Source organism: Aricia agestis, chromosome 6, assembly GCF_905147365.1.
Source record: "Aricia agestis chromosome 6, ilAriAges1.1, whole genome shotgun sequence".
Lineage (NCBI taxonomy): Eukaryota > Metazoa > Arthropoda > Insecta > Lepidoptera > Lycaenidae > Aricia > Aricia agestis.
In genome coordinates this window covers 14198873-14212942 of record NC_056411.1, presented here as the reverse complement: position 1 = coordinate 14212942, position 14070 = coordinate 14198873, and the positions used below count along the sequence as shown (strand labels likewise).

At 33.8% G+C, this 14070-nt stretch overlaps 1 protein-coding gene across 4 annotated transcripts in view; it reads right to left on the bottom strand.

Moving 5' to 3' along the window:
• LOC121728099 (stress response protein nst1) overlaps positions 1-14070 on the bottom strand; it is a 74463-nt gene that overhangs the window by 37689 nt on the left and 22704 nt on the right. For all 4 annotated transcript variants that reach the window (XM_042116206.1, XM_042116208.1, XM_042116207.1 and 1 more), the window contains exon 2: positions 8435-8471. The gene's annotated coding sequence lies outside the window, so the exon portion shown is untranslated. The remainder of the gene's footprint in view (positions 1-8434; positions 8472-14070) is intronic.

Genomic DNA, 14070 nt, shown 5'->3' with positions numbered 1-14070 from the left:
GATATTATATTACTCCAATGTTTTCATGCTAGATGCAGTATCAGGCCCTGTAGACAACTAGACAAGTGGCAACTGGCAAGCGATAACGATAGTAAACGCCAACAAAATGTATGGGATTTGACATTAGTATTCGCTAGCGAAGCGATGACTTATGTCAAATCGCATACATTTTGTTAGCGTTTACGATAAGCGCTTGCCACTTGTCTAGTAGGGCACAGATAGTAAATATAAAGTTTTTCCCGACGTATGACAACGTTTCTGTGAATATTCTGATACGACGTGTGCAACATTTTGGATTTTTGCCGGATTATTTACTGTATGTGGTGGTAGCGCTCTCTGCTCCGACCTTTGCATAATATTACATTTTATTTTTTCCTTAAATTTTTCTTCTATTCATTATTATTATTCTTATAGCCTTTTGTTCAATTCACCACGCAGTAAATATAAGAGTTGTTTAATTAGCAATAGTTGAATGTGGTGAAGTTGCCCCTTCTCGGGTATAGGCCTCTATATATATAAATAAATAAAGTTTGGTATGTGGAAACCATTCTTGCCATAATAAAACAAGCAAAATCAGTCTAGCAGTTTTGGCGTGAAGAGATAACAGACAGCACAGACATAATATTATAGTTATCACATTTATAACTTAACACTCTGATTAAATAGAACGTTAAACTTGAGTATCTATTTATTTGAGTACGCCTTTAACAAGGCTAATAGGAAACAGATTAATTATGATGGACATGTAGAATAATAAAACTTAAGTAATACTTAACATTATATAAACTGTATTAACCTCAATACGAGTGTCTATTTCGGTATAAATTTTCCTACATAAACTATTTCCTCTTTGTGTGTGAGTTTGTAATATCCTCATAGGTCAGTTCTGTTCCCATGATATATGCTGAGAACTATATCAATTAATAAGTTCACATATCACTATTAATAGTATGTCACCTTATTTCTATCGACAGATATTTTATACGTAATATACATTAAATCGTTTTTACATTATTTATGACATAGAAAAGAGTTGACATTTGAAATGATAGCATTTTGTTTTATATTATTACTCTTAATTCACGTTTCAATTAAAGATTGAGTATTAGGAGAAAGCTGAGAAGACACCCTAAAGTTTATAACATATTGAAACTGTTATTTGTAGATTAAATCCGTAGAATATGCTAAAAGCCCCTCGAGAAGTAGTAACAATTAGATCATTTAAGAATCGCAGTGACGTCAGGGCTATAAAAATCTGCCTTCGAAAAAAAACGACCTTCTCCATATTATGTCTAGTCTAGAGTCTATGTAGACGGGTAAAATTACGAAGAACCTGGCTATCGAAGTCGATTGACAATGCAAAGAGGTGGAAAGGCTTTGATTTCATATAAGTAATTGAACTGTTAATTTTTCACATTAATTCTGATACACTTTGTCGCTGTATCGACAGGTTTTGGTTATAATTGTCATTATGAATGTATATCGCTCAGATGAAAGTGAAAGCTTTTACGTAACGTACCTGTGGACGTGTGGACGTGTGGACGGCGGCTAGACCGGCAAGGTCTTCGAACCCGAATTAAAAGCTCCTCCAACAATGTATATACTGACCGAAGAAAGTCTAGTGAGTAAAAGGGTTAAGCTAAGACACATATAATATGTCTTACCGCCGTACTCAGAGACATTTAATTATGATTAGTGATTACCTAACCTTTAATTTATAATGAAGAGTTTGACAGATAATGTGTGGACTTATGTCCAAATTTTGAATTATATAACTATTTAAGTAATTATTAGGCTGCGTTTGGACTGAAGCGGAGCGGAGCTTAGCGGTGCCCGAATTGACCAATCGTGCTATTCCAGCGGAATGACAGCGAAGATTTCGAGCATGGTGATTGGTCAACTCGGCACCGCTAAGCTCCGCTTCGCTCCGCTCCCCTTCAGTGGAAACGCAGCCTATATGTTCCTCTCTGAGTGCGGCAGATAGATAAGTAGAAGAAATACTAAAGCGCCCTACTCGGACTGTACCACCCCGCAAGCTGCTCTGAATTGACTAATATAATCAGCATTAGTAGAACTGTTTTCAATATATCTACATATATAAAAATGGATTTTCAAATGTGTTAGTCGCGCTAAAACTCGCAAACGGCTGAACAGATTGCGCTGATTTTTGTCTTAAAATATTTGTAGAAGTCCAGGAAAGGTTTTAAAGTGACACGAAGTTCACCGGGACGGCTAGTAGAATATAGATGTACTTAACTGTTGTGTGATGATTAATGAATAACTTTCATGGAAAAAATCCATCTCGCCTTGGTGTTCAATCTACATATTTTTAGTATCAAAAATAATTGACAAAAATAATGAGTTTAATAATGTGATATTCCGACAGACCAATTTACGTAAGATCCATATGACCTTGTTTTTCAAGGCTCTACTTCCTGAAACAAATGGTGTTGGGGACCGGTCCAAGGACCGGCTGTAACGGTCAGATTTGCACCTGAGAATAGGGCTGACAATAAAATAAAACAACTTTTAACTCAATTCCTGCTCATATTATTAGTACGGGTAAGGTTAGAAATGACCCATTCAAAATTGAACTTTTTTACAAGATACTATTGAAATCAGACTTGCTGCTTGCAGTATGGGGCCGCCGGTTTTTTTTCTAAATATGAATGGCTCATCGCAAAGGCATCGATACGCTTCGTGCAATGCAAAATGGCCCTAAATAGTATGTTTTTTTTTGTCTCTGAACTATTTTCGTTCCATGAAAATACCAGGCGAACAAAAACTACAACCCTTAAAACACTTTCATAACATCATTAAACTAATCGTCTAACAAAATTAATTAAAAATATGAGTTTTTTAATGGTTGATAGCCCTAGCTGATTGTGGGGACAGCGCCGCATACCGCACCGTGTTCTACATCAACATCTTGCCCTTTACATGTGTTATCCAGGAAAGGATATTCATCAAGGTCAGATTAGCGCCCTTAGGTGTTGAGAGACACAATCAAAATACTAAAATAATTTCCTATCTGTAAGTCTACGAATAATAGTAGCTGTAAGTTGACTTTTGTAACAAGGAAGTTACAAGTAACTTATTACTTATCGGTACAAAAGTTCTATTTTATACGAGATAACTCTGTTACGCTGAATATGTTTAAAGCGCGGAAACCGCACAGTTTTTCGCAACAAAAACTCTTCTAGAAACAGACAGACTAGAAGAGATAGACACACATATAGATAGAAAGTCAAAACTGTAGACTGAATATTTTTCGTTACGTCGCGGGCTGCAGCTAATTCATAGTATTAGTAAGCAAAAGAATGCCAATTAATATACCACAATATTATATCAGTCCTATAGAAATTCATCGGTGATATAACTGATATAACTATAAACGATGTTTAGTACGGGCTACGGGCGGTGCGCACGCGCAGGACTACTGTCATCGACCTAGCCCGTTACTCCGCCGCTGATAGCACCCGCTGCTTTATTGATCACTACAATAGAAGCCTATAAGTAACATTACTTATTTGTTAGCCTGTCTACTATCTGTAATGTCTATCTTTATTATAAACTAGATTACCCGGCAAGCTTCGTATCACTATTCACTTCCCTCTTAATATAAACCTTTTCTGAACTTCCACGAATATTTCAAGACTAAAATTAATCAAATCGGTTTAGCCGTCCTCGAGTTTTAGCTAGACTAACGAAATTGAAAATTCGTACCTACATATTGCAAAAGGAGTAAAATTTGTTTGTTAGCATCGACAATAGATATAGAAGAGTTACCAGAGTAGTTTGTTAGGACTGAATTTGAAGATTAAGCAAAATCAGGAATTCGTTACGTGTAGATTAAAACCAGGTAACCAATGCCTGTTTACACCAACGGTCTCCTAACGCTAAGTGTTCCCTAGCGATCGTTGCGGGTCAAATATCTCTTAAAACAAACACATTTAAAAAAAAGTAATGTTTTGCAAAAGGTCTTACGCCCTAAGGACGAACGTGACACACAAAAATTCGTGAAATCTTGGAGGATATGTACCCTTTGGCCGCTAGGTAGGGATTGCAATCCGGCGTCATTTTCAATCCGGACCGGATTTGACCGGATTCCTATCAATCCGACCGGATCCGGCCGGGTTGATGAAACTGAACCAAGAAGCGAAAATTATTATATTTTTGCTTTTTGAGCAAAAATAGAATGATTTTAGCTGAGTTATACAGTATTTTCAAAGCGATGTAACCACTTTTTTAATACTGTAATGCTTGGAATAAGATTTTAAATATCCGTATGGTTGCTAAAGCACATACGGAATTAACGCAACATAGTCAGCCTAGTCAAAAGAAAACAGCAGGTCAATACGTCTTTGACTAGCAATACAATGTACTTGAAAGCACAGAATCAGAACGTTAGAAAAGGCATAAGTGTCACCCTCGAAATGAGTGAGCTCACTCATCTGAGAGCATTGTGCCTTAGGACGCGGTAACAGCCAGACGTGTTTAATTCATTAATTACCGCGTTGTTTTTCGCAACATTTCGCTCCAGAATGCCGTCATGTGCCTTCCGACAGTGCAGTAACAAAAGTATTTTGATATCGTTGCTTGAAAGTGAACCAAAGTGTCACATAGCAATCGACCTATAATAGAGCTACTTGCTGCGTGAAATCTTAGTTAATGGTCTATTTACATGAATAAATGTATAAACTATAAAAGAAGTAGACATTTTTAAGAAAATATTGATCTTAATGTAATTAGAAACAGGTATGTCCCTAACTGTTATTAGAAATGTTTATTCAAAGATAAAACATTCCTTCTTTCGGGAGTCCGTCAGAAATGTCATTTCTTAAAAGGGTTCTGCCACCAAAATAGTTTGAGAACCACTGTAGACTGCAGTAGAGTTTAGAAGATCTATTTGAATTTGACGTGACATAAGACAGTTGTAAACGATCAAGTGCAGTTGTTGATTTAATGTGACTGATCGCTTTATTACCGAACGTGATTCGATTTCAATTCTTTTTTACGTTCATTATCACAAAAGGCCCAGTTACGAAACTTTTTCATAACACCCACACCACTGAAATAATGACTCTATTTATAAACTGTTAAGACTCAATTTCAAGTATTATTTTAAGATGAATTGAACAGTTAAATTTAATGGATTTTGCCTTTTTTGTAGCACCAAACGATTTTTTAAAAAAGGTGGTAACTATTTCGTAATCTATGTTTTTAAAACAAATTAAAATGATTTAATAGGCACCTTATATTGTTAGAGAATAGAATATTATTACAAATATAGCGTAATCATTATTCTATTAATAGTTATTCAGCAAAATATAATGATTAAAGAAGCCTTTATAAGGTTAATCAATAATAATTTTCGGTGAATGTTAAAATTACCTATGACGCATGAACCATGTTCAGATCAACAAATTAAAAAGGGGGCCACTTCGCATCTTAAAAACGATTTGAATCGTATACTTACAGGATGTATGTTGTAACAAAACTAAGTGATAATACTTTAGGGTGTGTAACTGTGTATGTGTCCCTTGTATAGAGAGTTCACTGTGAAAGTAGCAGCGCTGAAAGACCAAACTTTTTTTTGTATAGGAAAACTCGTTACGCTGGGGCGCTTGCCTATACAAAAGTGAAAATTATTGTTTTTTAACAAAAAATTAAAACCGACTTCCATGGTAAAAACAAAAGTAATATTCTTAAAAATAATCTAAAAAGAATCAAATAATTCTTATTCCTTATTATAGTGCCGTCTTCAGACTTCGCCTAAACCTCAAGTATTTCTGTACTCAATCTTCGTACTTTTGAAGTCGCTACCAGCCCGGAAAAGTTCTGAGATCCTTGACATAGAACTTACGCTAAGGTAAGCTGGTACCGACTTCAAAAGCATGAAGATCAAGAAAAGAAGAAGAAGAGGCGAAGTCTGAAGACGGCACTATAATAAGGAATAAGAATTATTTGATTCTTTTTAGATTATTTTTAAGAATATTACTTTTGTTTTTACCTTGGAAGTCGGTTTTAATTTTTTGTTAAAAAATAATAATTTTACCCTTTTTAGTTACCTATGAGGCCACAAGGCTATATTATAGCTTGTTGTCTTAGAGTTGTACATATTATTACTAGCAGTCGCCCGCGGCTCCGCCCGCGTGGATGTCAGTTACGGCTGCAAAAAGCCTACCCAGGAAAGACTCGGTCAGCAAAATGATTCCCTGACCTGGGAATGGCACATAAAAAATTTTACGTATTTTTGGCTTTGCAAATCCACGCAAACCGAGCGTTTCGAGTAGCTATACTTCTAAACTATCTATTTTCATCAAAAAATTTCATGCACACTATGAGGGCACTTTTGAGATTGACAGCTTCCGGGCCATTACGCTTGTTTTCAGTATGAACTTACCCTATTGACATTAGCAGTATGATATTCCACAACCTTAACAATAATAGACGACAGACGGTCAAGAGAGAACGAGAAAGTGTTGAGGAGTCGCGATGAAAAGTTTATGCACGACGATGAAAGTTTCGTACGTGTGCGAAGATATATTAGAACGGATTATACGATGAGCCGTACTTGCTGCATATGTCTGCTTCAATTTATACCAGCTATTTCACAGAGCTTTGCTCGGTATTCGATGAAAATGACATTTTCTAAAAATGATTCCTAGCTAGATCGATTTATCGCCCCCGAAACCCCCTATATACTAAATTTCATGAAAATCGATGTGTATATATATATTATATATACATATATATGTATGTATATGTATATATATATATAATAATTTATATATATATATATATATATATATATATATATATATATATATATATATATATATATATATATATATATATATATATATATATATATATATATATATATATATATATATATATATATATAAATTATTATATATATATATATACATATACATACATATATATGTATATATAATATATATATACACATCGATTTTCATGAAATACGTGACGTATTTTCCCGAAGTTCACATATTCAATTCAGACATGAGGTTCCATAGCCTATTCAATACAAGTTACTTTTAATCTTTATAATTATTAATTTGTTTATAATTTGAAATACTAAAATAAATCTAGTAAGTACATACATTGTTTTCAATTATATATTCAACTAGCTGTCCCGGCAAATGTTGTTTTGCCATAAAATGATTTTCCCTGTTTTCCTGCTCTTCTCTTGAAGTTTTTTCTGATTTTTTTTCTACAGACCTCACTGAACCCGAGACCTTTCCAACGAATGCAAAACCGTGGAAATCGGTTCGTGCGTTCTGGAGTTATAGCGTCAGGAAGGAAAACCCGACTTATTTTTATATATTAAACTAGCTGTGCCCCGCGGTTTAAGTGATATATCATAAAATACTATGAAAAGTACCAATAATATGGTCAATACGGGATGACACATGGTTCTATAACGGCTTATGGTAGTGATGATGATTAAGATGAAGGTAATTTGCATAGTAGCATATGCTTTCCGCTCTTAAAACAACGTCAAAACTCCCAATCTTGTATATATAAAGAATCAGGAGTTCTCTCAGCACCTTCCGAACCATGGTATACCTTTTGTGCAAAATCTTACTTGTTGGTAGCATATGCTTAGAATACTGCTCACGAAACCGAAGTCACCACATATTTCCATATAAATTTTGAGGAGTTCCCACGATTACTTATGGATCTCTTCATCAGGTCACCACTTTTATGAATATGGTACCAAATTAGCATGATAACCTATACACCAAAAGAAAAATTTTGAAAATCGGTTCACAAACGGCGGAGTAATCGTTGAAGATAAAAAAAACGAACATAACACCTCCTCCATTTCGAAAGTCGGTTAAAATTGTAGCCTATGTGTTATTCTGATGTATAAGCTATATTATTGTAAAGTTTTATTAAAATCCGTTCAGTAGTTTTTGCGTGAAAGAGTAACAAACATCCATACATCCATACATCCACACATCCATACATCCAAACAAACTTTCGCCTTTATAATATTAGTAGGATTTCTGAAATCTAGTTTCAATACAATCGCTAATCAGTCCACTTTGTGCGAAAAAAAATAACTGAAAATAATTTTGAAATATGTAATAACAAAACAATGCGTTCAATGGTGTGAATATAAAGTGTTATTATAAATTACATAGCTAATTATGCTAAGTGTGTTCGTGTCCTTGCCACAATTACTATGTTCATACGCTATCATACGCTATAGTAATAAGCGTTCCACCGCGACCTCAAAATGGCAGAGAAAACTCTTAACCACAGACTCCGGCCTAACAACACCCGACTTAACACAGATAATAAATTATGTGTCTATGCTTTAACCTCATTTCTAAGCAGAGAATTTAAAAATAGAATGCTTATTTTTTAATAGAAGCTGGAGAAGAATGAGTTGTACCTTTTGTGACTTGCTGATGTTTGCTGTCTGGTTTCACCTGAAGAAAAAAAACGAAAATTAATACCTTAAAATTACTACTTAATGTTTGTCTATAGCAGTCTGAGTAGAAGCAATATCACGCATAAACCGATAAGCCGATTTTAAGTTTTGTTATGAAGATACTTTGAGTCCCAGAAAAGGTCATGACATGGGACAAATTTACATGCGAGAAAAATGATCGGTTCCCCGATATACATGAATGTCAGCACGAGGTTGCTAGCCAAGCAATATATTAATATGTTTATAAATACTCGTATAAGGGTGAGGTATACGATATAGTAATAAATTGAATATTTAATAGGATATAGACACTATAAAATGTAATTCCAACAGCTAACGAGGTGGCAAGTGCTATATTAGGAACTAGTTTGTTAGTCTGTATAAGCTTTACTCCTACAATAGTTGCTAACGTGGAGTCACAAATACAATTTTGAAGTCACAAAAGAAGACAAAAATTTAATTATTATTGTTTTATAATAATTATTATGTGATGTCTTTTATTGACTAAAAACATGTGTTAAATATAAAGAGAAGCCGATAGGATTTGTATTATAATTATATCTTTGCCACAGCTAGTATGGTTTAATTTCAACATTCTTAAGTAACAAAAATATCATGGGATATTCTGCAGCTAAAGGGTCTTATCATAACAAAAGTATTTTTAAACTGAGGATGACACCACTGGTAATTTATTAAAATATTTTTTCCTTTGTTTGATTGAGGAAACGTTTATATTTTTTTATTGAAGATGGGTTCGGGCGTAGACGAGCAAAAAGTCGTCAGTCACGAAGATGAGTTAGGTGTTAAAAACTTCGAGGTCAACTCTACTATGTATGTCTGCCATTATAACATCATTAAAATAGTTCACTAATTTTATTGGTGTTCAAAAACAACAATATTCACCTGTGTACAGACACGTGTACACAGGTGAATATTTATTTCGTTTTAAGCACTTTGAATGACTGAAAACGCCTTAGCGCATTGACAATTTTAAATTACTAGCTATTTGGTATTGGCTCGGTATTCGATTGCTCGTTTGCTCGTTTAAAGTTATAAGATAAGCTATATCAATTTTAAATTTTGTTCGTCTCGCTGAAACTTGAGATCGGCTGAACCGATTTAGCTAATTTTAGTATTGAAATGTTCGTGAAAGCCCTGGGAAGGTTTTTATTAGGAGGGAAGTGATATCGTATCGCGTACGAAATTCGCCGGGTCAAGTAGTTATTTATAAAATACTAGCTGTCCCGGTGAACTTCGTGTCACTTAAAAAAACAATTTCAGTTTCATACAACAGTTTCCGTCACTAATCTATTTTTAAACGCTTCAATTAACCTTTACAAATATTTGAATCATCCTTGACAGAAGGATGTGTGGGACTTCCTAAATATCCTACTACAAACACAACAAATATTTATTGTTATAACAGCCTCGGATGTAGTGACGGATATGTTACGTAGCAGTAGTTATCGTTAACACGTAAACTTTTAGCGTACTTCTAATAATTGAAGACGTGAGCAGATGAAGTGGGTAACTAACAAATTGAACATTTGCGGTTTTTTGCATAAATAGAGGCTTTTTTATTATTTATTTATTTATATCAGGCTACATAGGCCCATACAATCCTTAATGACTGACATACATATAAAATATAAATTATATACACTATATTATAGTTATCGGTGACGTGACGCGCGCTTCATTCCGGAGTCTCCCCCGGAACCTTTGGTAGACCACATCAGTTGGCCAGAATTCCTCCACTTCAAAGGTCGACAGAAGATGCGTCGGTCTCTCACCAAAAAGAAACTGAAGTTGACTTTGTGGACTGGGAAAATGATTTGATATGCAAAAGAAGATGCGATATTTTTATTTTTGTGTTTACTTCAAAGAACTCCATGTACAATAGACCACAAGTATATTTAAAAAATTAAAATACTGGAATTTACTGCAAAAAATGCGGTTTAAAATTGACAATTAAAATTTTGGCGCCAAAACGGATCTATAGTCTGTATGACGTCACTACTGTTTGACAATTATTGACAATGGCCCCACCTGATCGTACCTCTCAAAAAGTAGTCATGCCCCGCGTTCCATTTAGCGTTAAAAACGATCAAAACGCTCAAATTGGAGGCATTTGATCGTTTTTAACGCTAAATGGCACGCGGGGATAGCATGTGTGACGTTACTGAACACTGATTGGTGTTTTGAAATCCGTTCCGTTTCTAGTTACTTTTAATTCGTAATTTTTGTAAAAAAAAATATTTTGTAAAATATTAACCTTGCAGTGGCCCTTCTATTATATTTTTTTAACGTTCTAATAGCAAAATTTTCATAAATATTATATTTGCATGTTCCCTATTGCCATTTATGTTTTAAAATGGTAGTTAACCACTTTATCCACTAAAGTCTTCAATTAAGGATTGTATAATACGAGTACGAACGTAACTGAACCGCTAAACGATTTATATAAACTGATTTACGAATCGTAATTGAAACTCAACGTTCTTCTGTTCGTGAAACGCTCCATTGCACCAAAAGAACTAGCGCAAGCTGAAAAGACGGTTTACGCAACCTATTTTTAAAAAGAAGGATCTTAAATACCTTCAAGAAGGACTCATAATAGGTATATCTAAATTCCTAGCTGAGCCAATATATTGAATGCATGTAACTTTGTTGTTTTAATTTTTACGATACAAAATAAAAAATTTGAGCGGTGTAATGCTATTTGACATTTCTATTTTGTATCGTTTCATCCATCGCAAAGCTGCGCCTTGTCTCGTCTTGTTTCAGTGTGACCTAACCCTTATACTTAGCGACAAAAATTGGAAATGTCAAACAGCGTCACGCTATTTGAAATTCTTTATTGCACAGTTTTATACATCCGCCTCGACTTATTTAGTTTTAGTATGAACTGATGATGACGTTCAAGTTGTGATAACTTGTCGCCGTATTCTGTTAAGTGAATGTTTAGATGAAATAGTTGTGTAAATGCGTCTAGAGTTCCAATGTGCGTAACTTCCTACATCGCAAGAGTACTTTTACTCTTCCTACTTCATTGATTAGCTGACCTTAAATGTACTAACAGTTCTATTAATTGGCTTGACTGATATTGAAAAATAATGAGTATGATATTATGGTAGGTACTGTGATATGAGAAATAATATTGTGCTGTTTAAATGAAAATTTTCTAGCTCGGTTACACGATTTCCTAGGCCGTAGAGTTTATCTGGTAGACCTAGTAAATTCCACGCATATTTTGTTAATTGAATTCCAAAATTATATTATCAGGGCGAGCGAAATGAGCCCTAGTATATCCCACAACCTGAGCACTTTTGTGGTACACTTTACGGAAAAACTATCACGCCTATTGATTTGTGCTCATAGTAATTTTTATTTAAATGTAGATGTGTTATCAATGATGTATTATCATCGGTCAGTCAAGGTTTAGTTACTATAATATGTAAAAAACTGCCTTAAAGATTATTACCACGCAGAAAAACGACGTGAGCCCTTACAAAGCTCGGCTTTTAGCTAGTAAAACATTTATTAACATTTCCAGATATTACCCAAACTCCCTAGATTTATATAAAATAAAATGAATATCGTTTCCATTGCCAGGAAACCAATTATTAATTCAACAAGATTCTGTTGCTTAAAAAGTAATACATAATATATTGTTTACATCACAAAAGTAGTTAAATCCAGTTATCAAGTATTGGTAGAGTTTTGGCCGGTATGATGTGAGCGTGGCGGAATGTGACCGGTCAGGACCGCCTAACCTTGGCGACTGAACAATACGAGATCAGAGATGATATTCTCTGATACCCTAATATGTTAGCCTGGTAGTTGCAGATGAAGTAAAATTGGCAAGAGTTGTAGGAGACTAACGGCCGCAGGAGACATAAAAGTATGATGATTAAACTTGAATTTAAGGATGAGTTTGATAGATAATAATGTATGGAGCTTTTATGAAAATTTTCATTTAAGTAAAGATTAAGTAATTATAATGATTATTATATATAATTAATAATAATTAAAGATATTCGTCTTTTACTTGCTGTGATTTCAAAACCTTAATAATTGGAGATATTTTTATCATAATGTGTAAAGAATCTGTAACTAAAGTTATTAATAAAATTTATTAATATTCAATATTAAAGTATTATTAAATTACTCCACGGAAAACGTTTATTTTGGCACGCGTCTAAGTCTCTCTCCTTCTTTTATCATCAATTTGGGAGTCTACTAAAAATAATTAAACATATCTCATTCAAAATAATAGTAAAGATCTCGGAAATAAATCTTTAATATTTGGGAAAGCAAATATTTAAATATTATCTTAAATATTTGATTTAAACTTTTATCGTAAAAGTTTAAATCAAAATATATTTTATATAAAAACGAGGATCGAATTTTATGTATCCTGATCTACCTGTTTGTGATTTAGATATGAATAAAACAAGTCAATCTACATTCCACGACGACAATATTGTTTAAACATAAACGTAGAATCTGAGCGCGTTGATGTCTTATCTATAGTAAAACAGAAAGTTGCCAATTTTGAACTTGTGTTTTATCTTCTTTTATTTATATTGAAATCCGTGTTAATATATTATATCAGAAGCGTTTTGCACAGATAATTTCAGTAATAAATTCAATCTTTAATTTGTTAAAGATTGAATTACGATTAGTTAAATAGGCCTAAATGCGAGGAAAGCTACAAACAGCCAAATGCTTTTTAACTTTCAAGAGTTTTTATAATATTTTAGATACCTACTAATGAAAAAGTTTAATAAATGATAATCATTCTTAAACTTTGCTTTTTATTAGCGAGTAAAAGTTTGCTACCATATAAAGTAAAATATATAGGGCCGAATACAGAAACCTTCTTTTCGGAAGTCGGTTCAAGATAGGACTATATTCATTCCAAAAAGACTCAATATGGAATAAATCATCACTCTGTATGTGATTTGCCTGCTATAATAGCTGCACTAACTGCATTATATTATCGAAAGTGAAATTGGTAATCGCAAATAAATTATCAAGGCAAAAACAAAATTGTCGTTAGCTCATAATGACGCGAGATTCGAGATTGACGTAAAAACACGCGCTTAGCACTAAATATTAAGAAGCCGATTAAATGAAAGTAAATATATATAAACGGTATACGATTTCGAGATAATTACATAAACATGGGCGTGGGAATTCACAAAGTTCGCGTACATACCGCTTACATACTTGTACATTATTATTTCCGTAATCGAATAAATGTTACAGACGATAGCAATGAGTTTCTAAAATACTAGAGTAAATATCATTGGACGATAGCGACTCCGATACGAATAAAATCATTTATCGCGCGAGAATCGTACATTTTTTCGGGATAAAACGTATCCTATGTCCTTTCCGGGATTCAAAATATTTCCATACCTTTAGGTGTGAAGACAGACAGACAGACACACTTTCTTCATCTATATAATATATTAAACTCAAAGGTGGTATTGAACCGACTGACATGGTGATCTATCAACGCACAGCCCAAACCACTGGACGAATCGGGCTGAAATTTGGCATACAGGTAGATATTATGACGTACGCAT